Source organism: Rissa tridactyla, chromosome 1 (genome assembly GCF_028500815.1).
Source record: "Rissa tridactyla isolate bRisTri1 chromosome 1, bRisTri1.patW.cur.20221130, whole genome shotgun sequence".
In the NCBI taxonomy this organism is placed as follows: Eukaryota; Metazoa; Chordata; class Aves; order Charadriiformes; family Laridae; genus Rissa; species Rissa tridactyla.
This window is the reverse complement of record NC_071466.1, coordinates 83,892,990-83,918,587: the sequence shown is the minus strand read 5'-3', so window position 1 is coordinate 83,918,587 and position 25,598 is coordinate 83,892,990. Positions and strand designations below refer to the sequence as shown.

Here is a 25,598-nt window from a genome sequence, read left to right as displayed (position 1 = left end):
CATCCTCTGAAAGAGGCAATAAGCCACAAGCTCACCACATTCAGTGGATGCGCAGATGAAAGGAAAGCTTATGACAAGGGAAATTCAGAAATCAGTTGGGCCTCTATAACTTTGTATAAACTACTAATAGTTTTGCAGACTTGCTCAAATAATTGGTTTAAATATATTTTCGGCAAAAAGAAAACATCTTGAAGCTTTCAAGAATTCAACCTTGCAGAACAGTGATTTCTTTGGTATAACAGCTACCTATTTATAACAGGCATGGCTACAAGACTAAGAAAAGCCAGTTTCTACTTCATCATTTTCATATATTCCCCATTAGTGTTTTCTAGTGTCCCAGAAAAGGGGGCTGCACTCCAGAACACTGATATATGGTGTTTCACAGGGCCCAAGAGAGTATCAATAATTATATACACCCTAGCATGGTGCGACTTTAATTCAAAATGGAATTATGTTCAACATTTGTTTTCTGAGCACAGCACCCATTCAGTATTAATTTCATAGTTACCAAGACAGAGGAATAAAAAAACCCACCACTAAGTCCAGCCTATAAACTGCCACCTGTCCTATAAACTTTTTTCCCCCTTTTTTAATAATTATTAAAATAGAAGGAAGATGACATTCATTAGAGGAAAATTTCCACCTACCACTAACGAACTATGTATCTGTGAAAAAAGACTGCACCTGGAAAGTGTATGAAAAATCTCTGAAAAAAAACGTGAGAAGGCAGTAACTAAGACACATAAAATTTGCACTCCTTAACCTCCTATTATACTTCAAAATATAGCTAATCTAGAGCACACTGTACACAAAATACTCTGCAAAATCTAAAACATCCTCACCACACAACAATTTAGTGCAGGGTTTTTTGGCAGAGCCCTTTCACATGAACTAAGTGCTCCCTCACATTATCTCTGGGTTGCCTACGCATGAAATTCATGAAATTTGAAATACCAGCTCTAAATGGCACCAAGTCACTGAATCCCAATGAGATGCTCTAGTGACTACAAATAACTACAAGTATCACAGTTCAGATCACTCTATAGACCCAGGGGATTGAAGGAGGTGATAGAAGATTATTTTACTGACCCTATACCATGGCTGGACCCTCCCTGCCCCCCACCTTAGTGGAAGTGCCAGCTGCTCTCATGAACTACACTGATGTTCCTGTTGCCCTAGCCAGAGGGGGCTTCTCTGCATCTGGCCAGCTGCCAATTGCTCGTTTTTTGAAGCAGAAGGGCCGCACACCGCTGCTGTCATAGAATCATAGAACGCTTAGAGTTGGAAGGGAAGACCATTTAGTTCCAATCGCCCTGCCATGGGCAGGGACACCTCCCACTACACCAGTGGGTTGTTCAAAGCCTATCCAGCCTGGCCTTGAACACTTGCAGGGACGGGGCCTCCACAACTTCCCTGGCAACCAGTTCCAGTGCCTCACCACCCTCACAGTAAAGAATTTCTTCCTAATATCTAACCAAAATCTACCCTCTTTCAGTTTAAAACTTTTCCCCCTCATCCACTCCCTGATAGAGTCCCTCTCCATTTTTCTTGTAGGCCTCCTTTGGTACCAGAAGGCCGCTATAAGGTCTCCTCCCATCCTGTGGAGCCAGAGGTTGCACAGTGCTGTCGTGGGACTCACAGCTGCCAAGATCACTTGTTCGCCATGAGTGAGGCAACTTAACTGTAGTATGTGCTTGAAGAAGTTTTGATATTTAATCAACAGCACATACATTTTAAAAACATCTTTTGGAAACCTTCTTTCTAAAATGACAGACGTGTATTAATTATTGTGCTCCTAACACGATATTCATTCCCATGACTGTATTATGCAAAAATGGAAATATTTCTGAAATTCAGATTTACAGCAAATGCTATGGTCTCTTTTCATCATTTCCCCTACAGTATTGAAGAAAAAAGTACCCTTGAATGTTAAAAACATGCTTTTGTGTTAGCTCACTACTTCCATAAAACCAGCATATATATTTTATAGCTTAAAAATCACCACTTGGCTAATTTCTATATTTAAATCTTCAACCAAAAGCACAATGGTATTTATGACACCAGAGTACTTAAGTATGTTACAGGCTGCTACTATAAATCATTGCACTTCAATGGGTCCGGATAGCAACTGTTTGAACACAGAAGAGAGAGTTCCTGCAGACCTTCCTTTTCAGAGGGGTCTCGCACGGTACCTCCAGCACCCCAGCTGGGACTCCTGCAAACCTCGCCCTTGCGCAGACCTATTGCTACGTGGTCTACCAGCATTTACACACATTTAAGGGCAGCCAACACCAAACTTATTATGCTGTCAACTATTTTCAAGCTTTTGATGCACCGTTCAAGCTATAACTCTTGGATTGTTCAATACCTTTCCCTTTTATGTGCTTGGGATTTTTGGTTGGTTTCTGTCTTTGAAATTAAAAAATTGTAGTGACAGGGGATCAAAAATTGCAACAGAAAAAAAACCAACACAATTTTATAACACTTTTCTGGGCTTGAGCAAACTCCTCTTTTCACAGGGTAGGCATTTTACTTTGTATAGCCTCACTGAAACTGAGAAGTCAAACTTGTTTCAAGATACGGCACCATAAACAGCCACAAACTTTTCATGAAATGCTGTCCCTTTTGCAACAAACATCCTTTTTTTCTTGTTCTCCTTTTCCTTTTATTAAGTATTTGATAACAGTTGTTAAAATTATTAGAAATTGATTTTCATTTAGCACTGAATATGGCATCTCTTTCTGCTGCCAGCTCCTGAAGTTGTGTAACAGTTTTCTCAAGTAATTGACAACTGGAGAACCCTACAATCTGCTCAACAAGTGTAATAAGTTTGTCCAGATCTTCTTTATAAACTAAAAATTTATTTCTCTACAAAAAGATTTTTTAGAAGTGTACGCACATACGCGCACAAGAAAAGCATTCATTTATTTATGACCTTTCAATTAACTTTATGCTTTCTTCTCCAAGCCCAAAGCTAATCCTTAATATGGAACTGACATTTACATTTTCTGCATCTTAAATGTTGAGTGGGGAAAAGTCTAACAAAACAAGACAAAAACCATGACCAAAACCAAGGATTTTCGAAGACCAAGAAAAATATGATGTAAGACAACCTGATCTGCAACAAGAATTTCATTGTATTGCTGCTACTTTCCATGACACCTATAGCCTTATCCCTTTGATACACATGAACATGAACTTCAGTGACCTGCTTTCATTGACAAATAACCTTTCAATTTATTCAAAACTCTACTTAAAAAAATATTGAGTTGTAATTGCCCTTTAATTTCATTCCCAGCATTTTCTAATAGCATCCTCCTCAATGAAATTCGACTGATGTACATTGCATATAGTCAACTAAATGTACAATCCAGTAGTCTAATATGAGTCCATCAATTCCAGGACCTTGTTTCTTCATCACAGAGTAATAGTAACACTCTAAAACCAAATGAAATTACAATCCTAAATGGTTCTTCAGGATCTCAAAGGAAGAATCTTCATCAACCACCGAGGCTCTTGCGCCGGAGCTCTCTTCCATGGAAGCAGCTGTCCCCAGACATGGAGCTACCTTTCTTTCCCTAAAAAAACCTCTCTTCCCTTGAAGGGAGAGGGTTCCCTTGAGAACAGCTGGGCAAAAAGGCAACTTGTGGCCACCTCCAAGCTGCCTGGCCAGTCACCAGAAAGAATCAGGGCTGAGCCCACTCTTTCTCGGAGCACGAGCACAACTTTCAGCCTTTACTCTCTATGCAGCTGTAGATTTTCACAAGATCTACAAGTTTAAAAAGACCTCTAGTTCCCTGCCGGAAGGGTGGAAAAATGGCCAAAACCTTCCCAAATTACTCCATCTTAAACAGAAAAAGCAACTTCAAATACCACCTCAATTATTACTATTGTCTCCATTTGGAATATTTCCCTTCTTGAACTAAATTGTAACTAGGAAAAAAGTGTATGTTAGGAATACTCAGTAAATTACTATTTCATATTATTTTTCTAGCAATATCTGTATTTTCCCTGAACTAGAGCTTCTGAAAACCACTGAGTCGCCAGCTATCCTCAACATCCCAGCAAGAGCGAAGATTTTTTTTTTTTTTTTATCTGCAAAATGAGTAAGCTACTGACTAAATTTAACATAAGAGCACTCTTTTCCTTGGAGTCTGCCTTTGTATTCAGTAGGCATCCATCAGAAGCAGACATGGTACTTGCATTTACAATGTAAGCATACAAACACCAACATATAAACTTGCTGTGAAAGCAGACTATTATAAATGGACAATTTCATGGGCATCAGCAGCGAAGTTCCACTTTCCAAAAGATAATGAAGAACCCTTCCCAAAACAAGTTTAACTCTGATTTTCTTTACATCTTCTCTAATGTACCAGTTTATGTCTTCTCTGGGACAGCTCAGTCGTATCCTCTATAAATGGCTACCTCTTCTATCGCCATCCTGAAACTATACAGGGACAACCCCACAGCCCCTCTGACATTTCTCTACCAACGAGTGAAAGGCTGCACTCACTCACAGGTGGTGTGTACATTATAATATACCCGGAAATATTCTGTACCTTCTCTGAGAAAGTTGAATACTGTAAATATTGATTGAGAACTGACTGACAGCTCTCCTAGAATGCAAATGTTTGAAGTGTTCAACAGTGAAAGATGGACATGCAGAGCTGCTGACTGACTGGTTAGTTTTTTATTATTTCAGAATTAGAGCTCTCTGAGCTTATCAGAAGAAAAAGCTAATTAATGCTATTGCAGAAAAATGGTATGTCATCATCTTCGTCTTTTTTACAAGTAGTCAGAAGAAAGGAATAATTCTAATTTACTGAAATTTAGTGTTAAGATTTAATTGTTAAATACTGTTCAAAGGTTAATTCAAATTTTAAACTCCATTCTCTATTTGGATTCTGGACAAGCGAAAAGGAACCGTCTGCCTGTGCAAAGCCAACAACACCCATTTTGGTGAAGGAACGGGACTTCAGTGGTGACATGACAAACAACGTATCCCTCAGAAGTAAACAAAAGCATTAATCATCAGATTTCAGAAGAACAAGAAGCTATCTTCTGGTACTGAAAGTTAATTAATATTTAAGATAATACTGGGGTTCTACTCCCAGTTTTCAAAGAATATAAAATGGGTTGATTAAAAAAAAAAAAACAAAAAACACCACCACCAAAACAAACAAAAACCCCCAAAACTACAACAACAACCAAAAACAGGCATCCCCTCCAAACTTACATGAATTTAACAGCGTAAGATTGAATGCACTCAAGAGCCACTGTGCGTATGGGATAGGAAGAGGTTGTCCAGTCTAGGAAACAGTATCTTTCAGCCTTTCAACCAGTACTGGAAGTGGTGCAAGTCTCAACTGGCATCACTTTTTTTCACCACCACAAACACTGGCACATTACACAGTTGCCCGTCATTCTGCACTGTACCAAGCAACAAACATAGTCAAATCCAGAGCATCTGATAATTATGGGGGCAACAAAGCCATCCCTTGGACCATAATAATTCAGTAGGCTTCATGTCCTGCCTTTTTCCATAGCAGCCTCTTTCACTGGAAGCTGAACATAACATCTAGGGTTTTCACAACAAGCTGCTGAAACAGAGGTAGCAGGGGAGAGTGTTGGAACAAATCTTTGTGGGACTGAATAAACTGTGTGCTGCTCACTTAACACTTTCATGCAAACATATAATCAAACCACGCCTTCTGGAAACCTATTTAACAGATACTTGGGAAACTCACAGAAAGCATTTACCAAGGTCTGGAGCATATTTTACAGTCATATGATTCCAGGCTTACTCTGATTTCCAGTGTCACTGCAGTCTATACAGTACACACACACAACCCAGTGCAATACTGTTTTTCCTGTTCCAAAAAAATCCAAACCAAAACCACATTCCAGTACTGAAATGCTATATAGCCTTCATAAGTTTACTTACTGATGCATAGTTTTCTACCAGTAATGACAGCAGGACCACTTGGCTTCTGCCATGCACCCAAGACCACTAATGCAATCAAATTGTCCAAGCACATAAAGAACATGTCATCGCGTACAGCAGCTCTACAGTAAATCATCCAAACGGAGCAGTCAGCCCCCAGATTAGTTGCATGTGAGAGCATGTTATTCCTATAGGAATCTCTGATCCAAAATGCCCACGGAAGAATGTCTAAGCCAGCTGAAGACAGTGCCACTCACACAACTACTATACATGTCTCTTTCACATAGACCAATCAAAACCAGCTCTTGACACCATGTCTGTAGCATATATTTACATATAAAATACATACACACACTGATTTTTTAAGTAATTCACTCTTATTTTGAACATTTTCTCAGGGCAACAGCTCCCTTGAGCAAATATTGCAGACTACTTTCACTAAACAAGCAAGACTTCACATCCAGGAACACAAGGTTTCATAGTTGTCTTCCAAGACATTTTATTCTATCTTTGAGAAATACAGGGAAAAATAAATAAAGAAATAATAAAAATAATAAATCAGCATTAAAGCCCTGAAAAGGGTGCCTTCAAAAAAGAAAGAAAATAAAAACAGAGAGAGAGCGGGCATGCAGAGATAGAGAAGGAAAAAAAGCCAACACCTCAGGAGCGTTTATAACACAAGACTTTCCTTAATGTTTAAGACACTGTTAAACAGATGCCCTGCTGAAATAGTGAAGGCATTTATTTCTGATATTCATCTATATACGTAGGTGATGGTGGTCTTGTGTGTGTCTATTGCAGGGTGGGAGAATTAAGCAAATAATTCAGAATAGCATAAAAATTCCTTGGTTCTTATAAATCTCTTCACTGTGAGAACAATGCAAGATTAAATCTAGTGTGCACGTATAGCCTTACTTCTTCTTTCTATAATTAACTGGTGATGCTTTTAAAATATGCCTAAGGCACTGCAAGATAATGCTGTGCTTCGCCTAAAAGAGTGACTCTGACTCTCCTCCACACAGCCACTCAGCGCATTAAAGAGAAAATTAGCAAGTTTGGGTTCAGTGAGCTCTACGCTATTTTTGAAAGCGCAAACAAAATAATAGAAACAAAACATTTATAGTGAAGTCTATTTTTAATTATTTTTAATAAATGTTCTGGTTAGTAAATGCTGTTATCTACTTTCGCATTTACTACAGCTCTCAGCAAAGTTAAAGCTGCAGTGCTGTCAAACAGAGAGAGAAAGGGAAAGGACACAGAGAAGGCACATCCTACCCTCTTTTATCTGCCAGCAAAATACAATCTAACTATCCTCAGATATAAAAACAACACACTGAGTTACTTATGAAGATCTAAACTTTATTGTAAAAACAGCCTTAGTTTGATGTAATCCTGACCTGTGCTATGCAGCCATCCGAAATCTTGCCAATGATGCTTTCACCACCTTCAATGCACACGGTCAGCAAATAAATATCCAATAAACAGCAGTTTAAACAGCAGACAGCTTAACCTTTCTCCTGTCTTTAAAAAATACCAGATTGTTCAATGTTTTCTCAAGACTCTTTTACGAACATTCAATTTGAATGAGCCGGTGCAAATGCACCGTTCATCCTCTCGTGAGAGGAGGATGCATTTACGTGAAACATGAGGAGAATGCCTAATGCTGAAAGATACTCTCTGCATCCTCAATGAGATTTTATTACAGGGCTCTCTTTCTTCTTACTGGCGTGTCTCAACATACCTGCAACCATTCTACTTCTTTTATGGCCACATGCTATCTGTACACTTGTATTTACGTTCAGTACTCTATGGGAACACTATATATCACACGTGCATTATAAGCCAATTGGGGCAATTTTAAAAATAATCAACACTGCCACTCCAAGCCCTGACATGCAATACTGACATAAAAAAAATATTCTGCTAACATTGCACACAGCTAACTTTCTGGTTATTAACAATCAGATTTTAAAACTATTTTGGAATCCAAAAGCATTAAGGGCATGGATTTTCAAACATCCTAAAGCTAAGTCTATTTTATAAACTAGCTCTATGATCCCCAGAGGAAAACCTGGTAGTTTAATTAAAAATACAAACAAGTTTTTAACTAAAAATAGTTATGTTGTCTATTGTATCAGAGCTTCATGTGGCAGAAATCTATAATTTCTGAACTTGTCAGCAAAAATGTATAGGTTAAAATCTATTCTAAAAACCCAAACAAACAAGAAACAAAATGCAAACTACAAAACTATAACCAACTTCCTAGAGCCTGCAATCCTTTAAAGAAAATTACTAGTGCAACTGTAATTTTTAGTTAAAGAAACTTTACAAAAGGAATAGCTTTTACTGAGATCCTTGAGTATCTTGGGCTGTGACAACTCGATTTCACCAGCTTTGATAAATAATAAAAGAGCCTGGCAAACATTCAGTTTTTCTTGTCCTCCACCTACATGGTTCTACAGTTCCTATCGATACATTATTTATATTTCAGGAGCATTCTCCACACAGTAATTGCATTGTACACCATAAGGAAAGAAGTCTCTGTTGCAAAGATCTTCCATTCCAAGACAGCAAGGAAGGAAAAGGTTATTCTTCCTAGTCATAATAAAAACGCACGATACAAGTAATGAGACAGAGATGCTGCCATTCTAAATGAAAATGTCTTGGAAACATTGAGTTCGAGAAAAGTGCTGTCTATGGCCGTGTCTTTCACTAATCACTATCGTCTTTGTTAGAACCATAAAAGTTCAATAAAATGAAGCCTTAAAAATGTAACATTCAGCAGTGGAGTAAGATTCTAAAAAGAAAATATTGTGGAAGTTTTTCTCAGAGTCCTTCTATTCTATCTACCATTGTTGATGCCATTCCATTATGTACTTATCTTTTTAGTGGAGAAAAGAAGATAACATCATGTAAAGACAGCAATCCGCCTTTTTTTTGGAAATAAAGACAAGAAACCTCATTTCTTTCTGTTTAATCTCCAATGGAATCTGCAATAAGAGCATCTCCAGACAAAGGCAAAACCAAGGCAACTCTATTCCAGAAAAATTGTAAATTTAAGGACACAATTTTGGAAGCTTAAGCTATGACAAAGTAATGCTCTCCAGAGAATATGTTAATTATAAATCATAAACATAAATATAGCATTTTCAAATTGAAAGGCAGAGTAATAAACTACGAGCTATTCTTGCATGAACCAAGATTTAATTTTTCTACCTTCTGGCTTCATCCTGAGTTTTTATGCAATATATACTCATGTTGGCAAAGGCTCATATGGTTAATTAGTTACACCTAAGGTAGTTAAGTGCATAAGTGTTTGCTGAACAACCAGTCCTCCTACACTTTCATTTGGTAGCTTTTTTTCCCCCCCCATTTTATTGATTGCGGTTCACACTTCCAATGAAGAATTAAAGTATCTTCCCTTCCATATAGGCAGAGTTGCTGATTCCATGTGCACTGTACCTCCATACTCTTTTAAGGAAATGCCTACCTGGTGGGGAAACAGATCATCAAGGGCATTCTACGTAACAGTGCAACTTTCATATTTTTTGCTTATTCAACATTTAATCACCTATTAGTGCTTTTCACTATCAGCAAGTTCCCTGTTTGTTCCTATTTGAAACAAATTGCTGCAAGTTAATTATTGCCTCTTCAAATATGGGGGGTTTGTGGTTTTTCGATATGGAGGTTGGGTGAAAACTTAAGGCGTCCACTTATCAAACACCCGCCTTTCCCCCCAGATGAACAAGAGGGAGAAACAAACAAACAAACAAAAAAACCACCACCAATAAAACAAGAAAAATAATGAAAACTAAAAAAAAACAAAAAGCCCAGACAATAAAAATATTCCCTTCTTCCCTATCTGAAGTAGAAGACAGACTGAAAAACATACATTCCATCTGACGGAAATTAAATCTGCTGAAGGCTACTGACCGCAATACAACTTAATTAACATTATAGATATGAGATAAGACACGTGTAAGGAGGGAAAAATCTAAGAGCTGAAAGAATGTCAACTACCTGGTAGTTCAATATTTGATTTGTTCATTTTTATTCTGAGCTAAGAAGTCACCCTTCTTTCTAGTATGTCCCTCACTGAATAATTCTAGGAAAAGTAACAGGAGTTTTGTATTCAGATCAAGACTTTTCTATTTTGCCTACTGAGGAAACTCCTCTTTTCAACTGCTTTACTTCTAGTCATAACAAGCAGAGAGGTGCAATAAGGAGGCACCTCGAACCTTATTCAGAGGTTCCTCAAACTGGAAGCATGACCTGTGTGCACAATACAGCAGTTGTTCTATTATTCCAAGTTCCATTTACCCCACTTGAACCAACCGAGTTAAAACCTCTAAATCAGTCCTCTTTTCTATTATTAATTCTCAAATGGAAGTAAAACAGGGACTAAACCCCTTCATGACTTTCAATCTCTGTCACATAGCCATGCTTGTTCTCTGCAGAGGGCCCCAGCCATGGCCCAGTTTCATTCTGGGTCACATACCATCTTGTGCAGCAACAAATAAGCGAATAAGATCACAATTTCCTATTTGTATCAACCAAGGATTCCACCAAACGCAGCACCAGCTGCATGCTTGTCTGCAGAAACTCAAAAGATTATGTTGACTGCCTATAATCGCCACCCAGTTAACAACAAAACAAACTCAACTTCAAGAATATATGTACTGATGGTTCATACAAAACCTTAACAAAATATATAGGAGCAGAGGGCGGGGGAAGTAACCAACCAGTTCTCATGCTTCAGAGGAATAACCCCAAACATCAATCATACACGTTGAAATTTGTTACTGGAAGATGACCAAATCAGAGTGAATGCTCTACCAAATGTAAACAGAAAGGACTGCACAAAGACTTCTCCAAAAAGGTGATCTTGGAAAGCACTTCTTCAAAAGGCAATACAAAGTATAACCTAAACTAGCAGAGAAAACTAAGCTCACCATTTTTTAAATCTATATTAATCTACATTAATTATCATACATCTGATAGAGGTTGTCTATCTAGGGGCACATGTCCAGACAGGTCTGATTTACTACAGGGTGATTGTTCAAAAACATGAAGAGGAGACCAGGTGACAGCACAAACCAAAGCAAAACAAAGGCTTGCAAGGCGACATTTACAGCTGTTTGTGAGTTTAAGGACCATAAATTTCAAAAAACAACTTACTCATCAAAATCCCACTGAATTTCAACAGCACCTAGACATGTTACTCTCTGAAACACCACAGATTTTAACTTTCAAGTGCATTTTCCTAGCCATAAATAGGACTGGTTAGAATGAAAGTCACTCTACTACTGTATACCTATCCAAATCACACACATTTTGGAAGCATCTAGTTCCTCAAGACAATAATGCATTCACTCTATTTCTTCACTTTACCCAAGATAAGAGTCCAATAAAGGTGAGAAGCTGGATGTAAGTAGTTAGTTACACATCAACCGAAAAGCAAAAGGTATGACAGACTTCTTTCTTATGTTCCTGATTCATAAATCAGCAGTGAAACTACGGTAACTCACACCAGTCAGGATTTTCCACTTTACCATGAGTATCCAGAAAAATGGCTCTTCTCTATACATAGTTTACATAGCAAAATGTAACCCTTCTTTATTTGTAACTCAGTTTTTTCTGGTCTTAATCTTTGTGGAGAAAAGCCTAACAATGTTAGGTTTTGGAGTCTGAAAAAACAAAGTACCAGCCAAACTTTCTATCAAAATAAAAGTGGTTATAAAACTTCTTGGGAAGAACAGGGGGATGAAGCACAGGACTTAAGCACAGAAACTTATTTAGCATCAATCTTGCATCTAGTAGTAAAGGTTCAGTACCACTCTATACTACCAGCTTACCTTAGCAGTACTTAGTAGTACTACCAGCTTACATTAGTAGTAATATAGAATGGGAGAGAGGATTTCCAAGTCCATCATCCTCACCTTGCCAGACCACTGTCCCCAAGCTATCTTTAAAAAGAAAGGGCCAGTAAATAAGACACAGTAAGCCTATGGCTTACATAAAGCCCTCCAAGTAAAGCATCTGCTGATATGCATATTAGAAATTTTCTCAATAGAGGGTTTTGCATGTTTGCACAGCTGTTATAGATAGATGCCGGCTATCAATGCTACTTCAATAATTTATTTTATTTTTTAAATAAAGTGTACCACTACTAAATCACTGCCTTCTTCCCCTCCTCCTCTCCCAATTTGGTTCTCTGATTTTCACTTATTTGCATTCCTCTTCACCCTTAATTTCCTTCATTATTTAATAACATTCTCCATCACTTCTCCTAGTCTTTCCAACCCCTCCTTTTGCTATGTGATTTCTTCTTTTCTATTTTATTTTGTGGTTTCCTTGTACCTCGCTGTCTGCCAACTTGACTTCTTTCTCTTTTCGCTTCCCCTGCCGTTCGTAAGAATCATAGAATCAGAGAATATCTTGAGTTGGAAGAGACCCATAAGGACCATCGAGTCCAACTCCCTGCTCCTCACAGGACTACCTAACACTAAACCATAAGAGCGTCATCTAGATGCTCATTGAACCCTGACGGGCTTGGTGCCGTGACCACTACACAAAAACATGGCACGCTTCACAAATTTGCTTGTCATCCTTCCGCAGTGGCCATGCTAATCTTCTCTGTATCATTCCAATTTTAGTGTATGTGCTGCCAAAGCGAGCACAATTGGATATCCACTGGATGTCTCCTGTCCCTTTCCAATGACCCCAAATTAGCAGACCTACTCAGATGACAGCAGCCTGTCCGGGGCTCATTCCGTCATCTTACCCACCATGCAGAAAGTGAAACCTCAGAGTTTGATCAATTTACCACCAGTGTTCGTAAAAACAGGAGATGAAGCAATTAAGGTATGTAACTATGGCTGTAACATACAGGCTCACAATGCTCTGAAGATCAAGGCATTCATAGCTAAAACACAGTAGCATAAAATTTCTTCTTGTGGAAAACAACATTTCCTCTTACTAACAAAGAGCCCAAGGATTTAGATATTAGGAAGAAATTCTTTACTGTGAGGGTGGTGAGGCACTGGAACAGGTTGCCCAGAGAATGTTGTGGATGCCCCATCCCTGGAAGTGTTCAAGGCCAGGCTGGATGGGGCTTTGAGCAACCCACCGGTGTAGTGGGAGGTGTCCCTGCCCATGGCAGGGGGGTTGGAACTAGATGATCTTTAAGGTCCCTTCTAACCCGAACCATTCTATGATTTGTACCATGACTGCCATGCCACTGTGGACTATGTCACTGCTGAACACACTATCACCAACTTCCTATTAGCAATCCTTCTTCCTATGAATGACAAAAACATGTCACCTTGTGAATTAACCCACCCTGTCCCTGTCCCCAGCAGGGTTACAGCACAGCAGCTCCCCAAAAGGCTTCAGAGGCAGTGGGTTAATGGATGGTTGCTGTCCCCATTGAGGTTCAGAAGGCTGATCTCCACCACCTTCAGTAGGATATTAATTACATTCTTCCTGGACCCAAAAATATAGGACTGATGTGGAACATCACTGGCTTTTCCCAGAACCCACTTCATTGATTAACTGTACTCACAGCTGTGAAGATCTTTTCAACATTCAGCTTAATTGTGTCTTTGCTGACACTTAAAGACCATTACTTCTTGAAATGCTTATCATGGTCAGCCATCTAAATGTGTTTATTTTGCAGAACATAAATAAGTGATGCAACTAATCACAATGCAAGTGTTATGCATCTTCACAACATTTTTGTTGTCTGGCATAATGAGCAAGCTCAGAATAGGCACTTGACTGTTGGCATTGTCTCTCTTTCAGAGAGCTTCCATTCATTTAGTAACTCCAGACTGGCAACTAAATCAATCATGAATGACCCAAACGCATCCCATCCACCAAAGCCACAAACCTTCATTTAGGCATATGCAGTTCAAAGTACACCCAGGCTCTCCTACTGAAAAGATTTTGGTTTTCAAGATTAAAATCCCTAACAGGTAGACCAGACAAGCTGCACACTTGAAAAATAAAATCAGTAGAAGTGGAGACTCTTACAATTGGCCTGTTGATAGCAACAGACAGATGAAAAAGGGGCTGACGGCAGACCAGCACACAGCTACCTCTCCACACAGCATGCAAACCTGTGCCTGATGCTAAGAAAATAGTTTTGCACTCATGTTCACAAGTGCAGAAACCAACTATGAACTTCTTTTCTGATGCTAAAATGGTACTAATTTAAATTTATAAGAGTATCTTTTTGCCAGAGAGGGAGAGAAGACCACTCTGTCAAGTTAAGCATTTTTTGATGTTCAGACTACCTCAGTTCTAGGCAACCAGGTTTGCTCCCATCTGAGCACAAAATCCAGTGAAGTGTTTCCCCCTGAGAAGACAGACAGCTCTCTGCTTTTTTGAGCTGAGAGCAGCTTCCTCCACTTAGGATGAAACTCCACACCGGCCAACCTTTAATCTTCTACTTACCATTCCACAACCTAAGCAAAGCAAAAGGCTGAAGGAAAATCAACTTATTTTCTCACCTCCTGGTGAGTCACAGCACCACTAGAAATGTAAAAAAAAAATAAAAATAAATTAAAAAAATTGTTTTATTTAATCCACATTTTCCTCAAGGCTACAGATCCTTTGGAAGTCCCTGAGCAATATTAGTTCTTCTCCTGCCCTCACTGCTACAGTATTATACAGTAACGTAGAGTTTGCCTAGTCTTCCTTAAAAGAGGTGAAACTGCCAACTGACAGAAAATCAACAGCCTTTGGTACCTATCCTGAACTCAGTCAAAACAAAGTGGGAGCTCGAAGCACTGCTGAAATGTACAAACTGTAGGAGAATATACAAAAAGTAGGGATCAGGAGAAAAATACAAACGTTTATGTTACTATGAAGGGCACAGAAGAAGACAAGCAGTTAAGCAGGAAGTCCATTAAGAAGTGAGTAATTCAGAAGAACACACATTCGAGTACAAAATGCAATTATTCAGACAGGAAAAAAGAATCAAAAAGTAATTGTTATATTTTACAAAGGGAGAATAAATGCAACTGAATCACACTGTTCAGATCATTGTGGCTTGGGGTTTTGTGGTGTGGTTTTGTTTTGTTTTTCTTTAATCTTCACTAGTAGATCCTCATGCCCCCCCACGCCCTCTCAAATCAATCAAAAATAGTAATTAAAAAAAATTCCACTTCAGCATCCCAATATGCCTGTGGGTAACACCACATACAACGTCATGGAAACAGTTAGCAGGAAAAAGGCCAGCTATCAAATAATTGACTGCTCAAAGCACGTACATTCAGGACCTGGGTCCTGGTTTCCTACAGGACAGAGACCTTCAGTAAATGCCAGTGTGCCATAAACATTATTGCACCAATTGATTTTAAAGACCAGATAAAAGCTATTGTCTGTGACAGACCAGGTAAGTCAAACAATCTGTGTTCAGGGACTACGCAAGCCACATTTACACTTGAAATATTTTGACCTCCGTCCCACAGCCGCTCCCAGCAGAGGTCCAGCAATGAATACCGAAGCCCTTTTTCTCCTGCCTCTGCCCAAGTCTATACATGAGCTCCTGCATGTGCCCCCTTCTTTCACATTTAGAAACGAAAAACCATCTCCTCAGACCTCAGTAACAACCTCCAAACTTAACTGTCTGCTACAGGGTGAGAGTAAAAAGACACAACAAAATCTCTTCCAGCAGAAGCAGATTTGGTAGCCTTCAAGAAGCAGATGATGTAGTAAGATATAAGGACAGCGCTGTCACAATTTTAAATCGTGTGCAAATGTCAGAAGATGACAGACAAAGAGAAAAATAAGCACAAAACAAATTCATAAAATGTCAAGAGTCTTCCTGCAAACCAGATTACTGCAGGGCATGGGGCAAGCCAGCAGCAGGAGCACATGAGCTTAAAATACAGCAGCAGCCCATGAACTAGAGCAGCAATGATGCTCATCAACTCCATATACGCCTCATGATTATCTCTTCAGATCTCAGCAACACTTCCAGCAAAAAGCCCCATCCCAATAGAGCTCCCCCTTCCATGGACTCTGAACTTCATTTTCTCTGCAGCCCAGCACACCAGAATACTTCATAGTGTTTGTTTTGGTTTTAAATCTGGTCAAAAAATACTACACATGCAGAGCATCTTCTGAAGAAGGCTGGTTCAGCAATCGACAGTTCAGTAATAAACAGCTGGACCTACAGCTTTTACTCCTCTAGTACAAGCGCTTATAAATCTTGGAAATAATTTTATTACATATTTCTTTACACTAGATATGCACTGGAAGCCAATTTTCTTCCAGTAATGCTTTTGGAGACAGTTCACTTTTCTTCCAAAAGTTCTATTAATCTTGTAAAAGAGAATAATAACCTGAATCCAACCAAATACAGTATAAAATATTTCTGCAGTTCAATATATTTTTAATTCTCTTTGATGTCTGAGCCACTGCGCATTCACTTTCATGATCATTTACACAATTAGGTTTAAAGAAGAACACACATGCTAAGCTTCCACAGAAACTAAATTTAAAAACTAATTACCAATACGTATTCCCACCAAAACCTATAATACAAAAATGGTTCTCAGACAGATCAGAGAAGGTAACAGATAAGGTACTTATCTAGCCCAGAATACGGCAAAGGAGTTAGCAACCTGGGTAGCAAATCAAAGCAATAAGGCCTCAAAAATTGGAGTAATTCTGAACATTGGAACATTTGGAGAAGACTGGTGCTCTGCCAGTCACACCACGAACAGAGGAAGACAAAATTCATTAAATAAATTATTCATTAGTATTTAACAACTCAGCACTGGATCCAATATTTCTCTTTTGGCTAAGTAACGGTGCTACGAATCCATCCACTTGTAACTGCGCTGCTTAAAAAGTTAATGTCATTTATTGACAGGTTAATTTATATTGCCACCTTAATTAAAAAAAGATTATCTTATCACTTTCTGACTGAAATGAAACTGCAGGTGATTGGGAACAATGTACCTACAGGCTAATGAATGATTTGAAGCGATTCAGTGTCCAATTAGCACCAGCATCTGGTTTGGGGATATTTTTTCCCTTGCCAAAGCATTAGGCCTATATTAATTATACTTTTACTTAGTAGTAACAGAAAGTTTCAATCTTGATGTTATCCTTCAAGCAAAAATTCAGAAAATAAAATGGCCAGGACCCGGAACTCACACAAGAAGAAGCAAACACATAAAGCAGTGGTAGGAAACCTTTCCTAGCCTGATTCCAACAGCTATCCCAACACAACACTAACTCAAAAAATGTGTCCCATGTGTCCAAGACACAGGAACAGCGGCCCATCTGCTTCCATCTGGAAGATGCTCTCTGAAGCCAGCTTCAAACTTTGCTTTGTCAAGAAGATGGCTTTTTGAAGCTTTTTAAACTAATCTTTGCCAAAAGAAAGGCAATTGAATAATCCACTGATCTTCAAGATTAAGCACAGCTGGGAGATTCAGGACAAGGGGATTTGGGGCGTATGGAGGAAGTATCCATTCTATGAATCTATGATACTTTGACTCATTACAGTCTCAGAGCATGTGAGATGAGTGAACCAGCATTTGCCTTCTGCCCACATAGTAACACTGCATTTGGATTAGTCAAGCATAATTTCTGAAATACAATAGGGTTTTTTTTTTTCCATAAAATATTCATCATTAACTTAGTTACTAACTCTCTAAGACCGTAACTATACAACTAAAATAAAAAATGAGACCAAGTATTTAAGTCCGAACCTGGCTTGGCATTTTAATACTGTGAGCATGGGTGGATTTAAGAATAACTCATTCGTGTGTTGTATGCCAGCTCTGTTATTGTTTACGAAAGGTATAGTGTCATTTCCGTAGGGCACTCTTGCAACTACACCAGGCAAGAGATGTTAACTTGGTGTACCAAGCAGTTACTTGAGAACAAAACGAGTACTCATTCCTGGGAGTGAATCAGAAGTGGGGTCGATCTCTGCAGTTGCCAATGTTTTGTTCCTTAATCCCAGACTCGTAACATTCACTGAATAAATTATTAAAGCAACTAGGAAAAAAACCCACCAAAATCCACAATCACAACAAAAAAACCAAACAAGTACCATCTTTGCTGTGTGATATTATCCTGTATCTTTTCCCCTTTTTATTATAAGCCTTGTTATCATTCTTTCTAACAGAAAATTATGAGAACTGCAACCAGCACTAATTTGAATCCAAATACTGGAAAGCTTCGCCAGAAGGCTTCAATGACCATACGTATGCTCCCACCTGAAAATCTACAGAAAAAAACCCCAACAACAAAATCATACTTTTGCTTCTCATGAATGCTCAATTTTAATTAAATGTCATCACTCCAACTAGATCGCACCTCATCTTTCTTTCAGAAGCAAGACAGAAAATCTGTGCTTCTGCCTCTTTTTAACAGAGCTTTAACTGTGTTTCTAGGTTCCTCTTTGCCTTTTATTTACAGCAATAGTTTCTCATCCTTTCCTATAAACGAAAGCAATTTTATCCCACCCATGTAGCACCTCTATGCAACTGTTGCCAAGCCAATAAATTAACAGACTCTTGGACTGATCATGCAAGGTAATTCTTTTTTGGCTGTTTTATCACTAACCTACAGACAACACTCCCCTCCCAGACCTGAAGCTCAAACTCGGGTCCTGGTCTCCATTATTTTGCTATTACGTACCAAGCAGTTTTAACACAAAGAAACAATATATCAAGCTTCTTTCTAGCACTTGGCTCCCCAAGATGATCAAAATTGCTTCTTTTCCTCATGCTGTCAGAGGTCTGCACTGCAGATGTGAAGGTTCAGGATTCATATTCTACAAACAGTATACCTAAAAGAAACTCACAGTTGCAAAGTACTTTGAAGAAGAAAAAAAAAAAAAAACAAAAAAAACCCCAAACAAACAAAAAAACAGAAAAAAGAGAGAAATGAGAGGAAAAAAAAAGGAAGAAAGAAAAAAAGAAAGGGAGAGGAGGAAAAAAAAGAGAGGGAGAGGAGGAAAAAAAAGAGAGGGAGAGGAGGAAAAAAAAGAGAGGGAGAGGAGGAAAAAAAGAAAGGGAGAGGAGGAAAAAAGAAAGGGAGAGGAGGAAAAAAAGAAAGGGAGAGGAGGGAAAAAAGAAAGGGAGAGGAGGGAAAAAAGAAAGGGAGAGGAGGAAAAAAGAAAGAAAAAGGAAAAAAGAAAGAGAAAAAGGAAAAAAGAAAGAGAAAAAGGAAAAAAGAAAGAGAAAAAGGAAAAAAGAAAGAGAAAAAGGAAAAAAAAGAGAAAGGAAAGAAAAAGGAAAAGGAAAGAAAAAGGAAAAAGAGAAAGAAAAAAGAAAGAAAAAGGAAAGAAAAAAGGGAAAGGAAAGAAAAAAGAAAAAGGAAAAAGAAAGAGAGAAAGAGAAAAAAGAAAGAAAGAAAAAGAAAAAAGAGGTAGGTGTTTTTAAAGTTTCTTAGCATTTTGAAAGTGAACCCAAATCTCTGTTGAAATGAAACTTTAAGATACATGGGTAAAAGCCAAACCGTATGCATCATGAGCAGATGCATGCACCCTTCTGCTTCTCCTTACCCTAAAGGAGCTCCTAATCCAACATACTTTCACTGTCTCACACCTCTCTCTTCTTGCCATAATTATCTCCCTCTGCCCTATGGACCAAATCCGGACACTTTTCTCTGAGTTGTGCAGTCCCTTCCCACCCAGTTCTGTACCCGACATCCTTCTCTCCTGCACTGCATGCACATCTTTTAGCACAACCAAGAAACAACCGAAAGAACAAATAAACACAATGTTAACATTTCCTCCTTTTGTGACTAAAGAAAGGAAATCTTTACTGAAAACATATAAACTAATGCCCTATTAAGAACAGATGCAAATATTAAATGCTGTCAGAAAGCTGGTGGTTGCCAAAATAAAGTATCAGCACAAACTAACTGCTATGCCAGCTATTCCTGGCCTTTAATCTGTACCTCCTTTCAGAGATGGAGATAGTTGTTTTAATACTATAATGTGCATAAGGTAAATTAAGCAGTTGCCTGAAGGCCACTAGAAACCTCTCAGTCTTGAGAAAGTAACGTCAACAAAAACATAGCTTGACATTATTTATTAAAGCTGCAATAAAAATCTTTCGGTAAGTACTGTCCATGCCTGATAAACTAGTGATGACTACACAAAACTGGAGTTGCCCGAGTTAAGCCCCACTTGATTTCCAAGTGAAACACTTTGAAAAAGCGGAAAGAAATGGAATTAACTCAGTGGAGTTGCTCTGAAATGTCTTGGGGAGCAAATCCTTCTGGGTTTACTGACATGTCTGATTTTGAGATTAAGTTTTCACTTTAACTCACAACAAGGCTCCTCCTTTGATTTGTTAGATGTAGACTGAAGTTAAACAAACAACTAACAATAAAATGTTAAAATGCCTCTTCTGTTCAAAATGCTCAGCTCTTATTTCTCTTACCCGGTTAAAGAGGACTGTTACCCTTTATGAAGACTCCCTGAAACATATGACTAATTTCATAGTATTTTTTACTCTTGGTAAACTATTCCGGTTATTTTCTTCTTTGAAAGCTCCACTTAACAAGTTGAACAATGCACACCATTCAGATTCACACCAACAGCACTTCTAACAAATTTCACTTCCATGGCAATTAGCATATTGGGGCTCCGTCCATGGGGAAGACCGACCAAAACCAGCAGAACTTTTCGTTATTTTTCTTTTTAGTCTTAGGGTTTTTTGCAAACTCTTCTAATGTAACAGCTATATCTTTGTCTCCAGATGAAACATTCAGAAACATTCAGATTTTTTTTTTCTTTTTTAAATGGTGTTTTAAGCTTGGCTGCTCATACTCTTTTCTTTGCCATGAGCAAGCTAACATCCAAACATCACCTGTCATGCATTTTCACCATTAGCATCATTAGAAGGCAGGGTGGGAAGCATCCCAGAGGGTATCTCAGGCTGGATTGCCAAATACAGAAACTCAGAGAGGAACAGAAGGGTAGGAAGAGCATAAATAAGGCCTGTCATCTATCAGTGAATCAGACTTGCTAAGGTCTTCCTGAGTGTGGTGAGGAGCTTTTCTAGGCATAGAGGCACACTGATGATTATACCCGCTTCACAAACCTTTTTGCTAGACAGCAGGCAAACTTCCATTTTTCAGCCGAGATCCCATCTAATCACTGCGTGCCCTCCTTGCAATGAACTCGGACACAGCAGCATGTGGTACCCGAGTCAGAGGCTGAGGGTGCGGACTCCTGTGTTAAATTTTACACAACTCAGAAAGCCACCAAAAGGTGGCTTTTGGGCAGCCCTCCCTTGCGTTGAATTCAGCAATCATGCAGCCATGCCATACATGACTGAAGGATGGCGGCGGGGGGTGGTGGGGGGGGGCAGGGTGTCAACACAGGGTGTAGAAGGGGAGGCCAGGGAGGGTGGGAGATGGGCTGGCTTTCTCCTGAGTCAACAAACTGGTCCAAGGAAACACAGCCAGGAGCTAGGGAAGAAGAGAAGGAGAAAGAGGAGAAAGAGCTTGGCCATTTGTCTCGTCAGCAGTATACATCTAAATCATACCATACATATGGCGGAATCACATGATGTATCAATAAAACAGAAAACAAATCTCACCACTCCCAGGAGATTTTCCTTTGCTGCACCTGGTGAATCCAGTACAACTGTGGGTGCCATCCAGGACATCACTACTTGAATGAGAGCTCAAAATCCTTCCTCCCAGATGGACCCCGCTCAGAGCAGCCCCCTTGCTGTGGTCACACCTTCCCAACCGCCCAGGCACACTCAGCCCCAGCAGCAGGAATGTTTTTCCTCCTCTTCCATCCCTCCTCTAAAATCCCAGTTCCCTTGCTTTTGGATCCACCATTACTTGCCAACTGCTCCCTCAATGTGTTGCCATCTCTCATAGTTTACATAGGTTATATATGATGCAAGCCATACATGTGAAAATATGATACTTGTTTTGACAGTTGAAGAACAAAAAAAAAAAGCCAAAAAAACAAAAACAAAAAAAACCAACCCCGAAACACCAAAAAAAAGGAACAGCAGAAATAAAAGTGCATAAATCAATGGAGAGAAATCAGGAATAATGTGTCATAGACAGCAGAAGAGGGGAATGCTATTTAAAATAAGAACTCAGGAGCCAGAAGTACCTCACACAGAACAAAGGAACTGAAAACAGAACCCATTAGAAGCAATCCAGCCTTCACTGAAACATATACACATAATCATTAACAATAATAATTTGGCTCTTCATGTGTAATCACCGCATGCTAGCCTCACTTTATATTTGTAATGACCATTAATGTCAAGAGGAATTGTGCGCATGGGCACCCCACTGCCCCGTGCTGCTCCTGGGTCTGCAGCCTGCTCCGCAGAGAAATCCACCTCTCCCTGCCACTTCTTCCCTCTAATCCAACTCATGAATGGAAACAAGGAAAACAGCTGGAACAACTGAACTATCAGAAAAATACTCATTTTTTTTCTCTTTTTTTAATAATACTCGCAATAAGTTTGTATTATTAAGACAGCACCAGAAAGGTAAATTGTAACCATCTGCTCACACAATACTGAATTCAAGCAGCACATACTGGAGCACTGCAAGGACAGAATTCATCACAATCCATGCTTTGGATTTTGATGATTGATTTCAGAGGTTGCCATCATCTAAAAACGGCCATGAAGATTAGGAATGGAGAAAATGCCAAAAAGAAAGAAGCATCAATCCGCCATAGTTCATCCACCTCCCACTTTACACAACACATATGAGGTAGGGGAAGCATAATATTCCTCCTCCCCACCATTTTGGCAGTATCTTCACAGGAAAGAACTAAAAGATATCACCTCAGCGTTGTAGGAAAGGTTCCGATAGAACAAATAGCACTGCATCACTCTCATCAACGTACCAGTTACAACGCTTATCAGCTATATGGTCATTATAATCCTCAACTGACTGAGACACAGAAATAGAGGAGTCTGACTGAATGCTACTACATACAAGGTTGAGAAAAGTGATGTAGTACCTATTGTTACCATGCCTTCAGTAGCTCGCATGAGCCACAAAACTATAAAAGCTAAGGTTTTCTTCATATATGAGCAAGACCACCAGGAAGCTCTCAGGACCCTAACTCTAGGACACTGAAGGAATTAATTTTACAAAAGTGTCTACAATAAATAGAGAATAAACAATTCAATTGGACCAATGCTTTATTTTCCAGCACATCTTATCCTCGTATTTTTGAAAAAGGAGTAGATCAAGTCAAGCCACAAAAGTACAGTGATTTCATGTCAGAAGGGCACAAGCAGACATATTTCTTCAGGTGGACTTATTTTACCCATTTGTCCTAAAGCTATGTCAAATCCAAACCCACCACTACAGCTACCAAATCTAAAGTAAGATTTCACATAAAAACCTACAGAATTGTGAATTACAAATGGTTTTGCTAAAATAAAAGATCAGCAGACAATGCTTACATAGTTAATTGTTAATTCTCAGGTTTACAAAAAAAAACAACCCCGTCATTAGGAAATTCTTGCATAAGTTTATAATTCACTGCCAGTCCCTCACATACTTCTAATACTTATTATTTCCTCTTACAAACATCCAGTTTGTATCCACATCATCTCAAGATACTTGTTTTTGTTTTCCTTTCCACAGTAATTTCTGATTTTGCTATCTCCTTTGCAACAATTTAGACAACATACTTAAGAGTGCTTTAGAGAAGGACATGGAACAGAACAGTCCTCTAGAAACCTTGCTCATCAGTTCCCATTATTTTATGTAATTATTTAGCTAAAGTAATATGCTATTACTTTATCAAGTATTTTATTATGTATCAAGTATTATGTGACATAAGGCGAAGTTCTGTATCTTTAAGGATTATGGTTTAGTCTTCTATTACATTAAATCTTATTTTCATAACAATTTTAATTAGCAATTCATTTACTTAGGTCGTGAGAATTCAGCAGGAAGTCACCAGGCACTTCCATTTGTTAAACAAAAGTTTTCCGGCTGATTTCATGCATCCCATCCCCAGCTGGAGAGAAAGGGGAAGGGCGCAAACAGCTGGAGGGTACAAGACTTCTACACACATGAGAACGACTTCTTTCCACTGCAAGCAAACCCTGGTTACTGGTTTGACATCTGTCCCCACACCTTTGCAGAATTTCTGTATCACTAAACATACTTAACTCATCTGTAGTTTCCATCTCATTTTACTGGAAAAACATTTCATACCTGCAAATATGAAAGGCTGTGGAGGAGAGGGGTGTAAGGAATGGCAGAGGCACCACCATCAGGCAGGTAAGGAAAAGAGACGAAGCCCTCTGGAGCTGCCGGGGGCTGAGCATCATCTTTTTAAACACACTGTGATATCCACCTTCCTCCGCCACAGCGCCCCATGCCCCGAAGGTCTAGAATTTCAGTACATCTGTGAATATCTTTGTCACTAGAAGCTTCCAGCTACAGTCCCTTGAAAAGTTAATAAATAAGACCCACAGTCTGCACTTTTAATGCAGCCTTCACAAAGACAGATCACCACTCATCCTTCACTAGCATACCTGTGACCTCAGAAAATATTTAACAAAAGAGTTATTTTTAAATATTATTTTTAGGAACCTAATTTTTGAACTCTCTTTGTGATACAGTCTTTAATACAGAACAAGTCACCAAACTTGTTTACTAAAGTAAGTCTCAAAATATACTTAGTGTTTAACATTAGATGCTTTGTTCAGTGTAACACACTACCACAAAGATACTTCATAAAAATAACATATCTAAAAATAATCCATTAACATATACTATGAAACATACTGATATTTATGACAATATTTCCAAAAAAAAAGAGACTTTTTATTTTATCGCAAAATGTTATTCATAAAGACATTCTCTTTGAGTTCTGCATTTAACATGCTTAGTTAGTCCTTCTGTTGAAAAATAAAAATTGTGCTGGATACGTGCTTCCATATTGACAACATTTTGACAGTTGCATATTACAGCCTTCTCTGCTCAATATCCCATTAAGTATTTGCTTTCTAGTCGCTTTTTGGAATGCTTATCCAAACCTACTTCCTATTCAAAATATTATGATAAACACCTAACCACATCTAGGATCATAGAATCATAGGGTTGGAAGGGACCTCTGGAGACCATCTAGTCCAACCCCCCTGCCAGAGCAGGGTCACCTAGAGCAGGTTGCACAGAATCTGAGCATTGAAGAAAGAAAATAAAAAGTGTAAAGCCTGTATTGCAACTGCTATTCTTTTAAAAAGGAAAATGAGGATTAAAAACTTTAATGGAATAGAAGTAACCCATTCTCCCACATCAGAGAAGCAGCGCTGGCACAGGAGGTGTGAGATTCATGAGCCAGGTTCAGGATTTTGAGAGCATTATAAAAGTTAGCTGTCTGGATGCTGATCTTATATCCCTCCACTTATTTGAAAGAATCGTGTATTATACAGGAATATACACAGGAACTAACTACCCAAGGGTAGCTTCCATCTTTCTCCAATATCAGCATATTAAATAAACAAACATACTCAAATCTCTACAACAAAGGAATGAACTCCCAATTCAGCCCCGGCACTGCAAGGGATGGAGCCTCTCCCGCAGGGCTACCACCCTCCATGCCAACGCCAGCCCTTGGGAGCCACCTGGTCGACCCTGCTGCTTTCTGGCTTTG

General features: G+C 38.9%; 1 protein-coding gene and 1 non-coding gene across 7 annotated transcripts in view; both read right to left on the bottom strand.

Moving 5' to 3' along the window:
- Window positions 1-25,598, bottom strand: part of FRMPD4 (FERM and PDZ domain containing 4) — a 352,077-nt gene that overhangs the window by 185,854 nt on the left and 140,625 nt on the right. The window lies entirely within an intron of this gene.
- Window positions 12,521-12,627, bottom strand: LOC128904699 (U6 spliceosomal RNA). Its single transcript, XR_008464615.1, has one exon. It is a non-coding gene; the product is annotated as a U6 spliceosomal RNA (small nuclear RNA).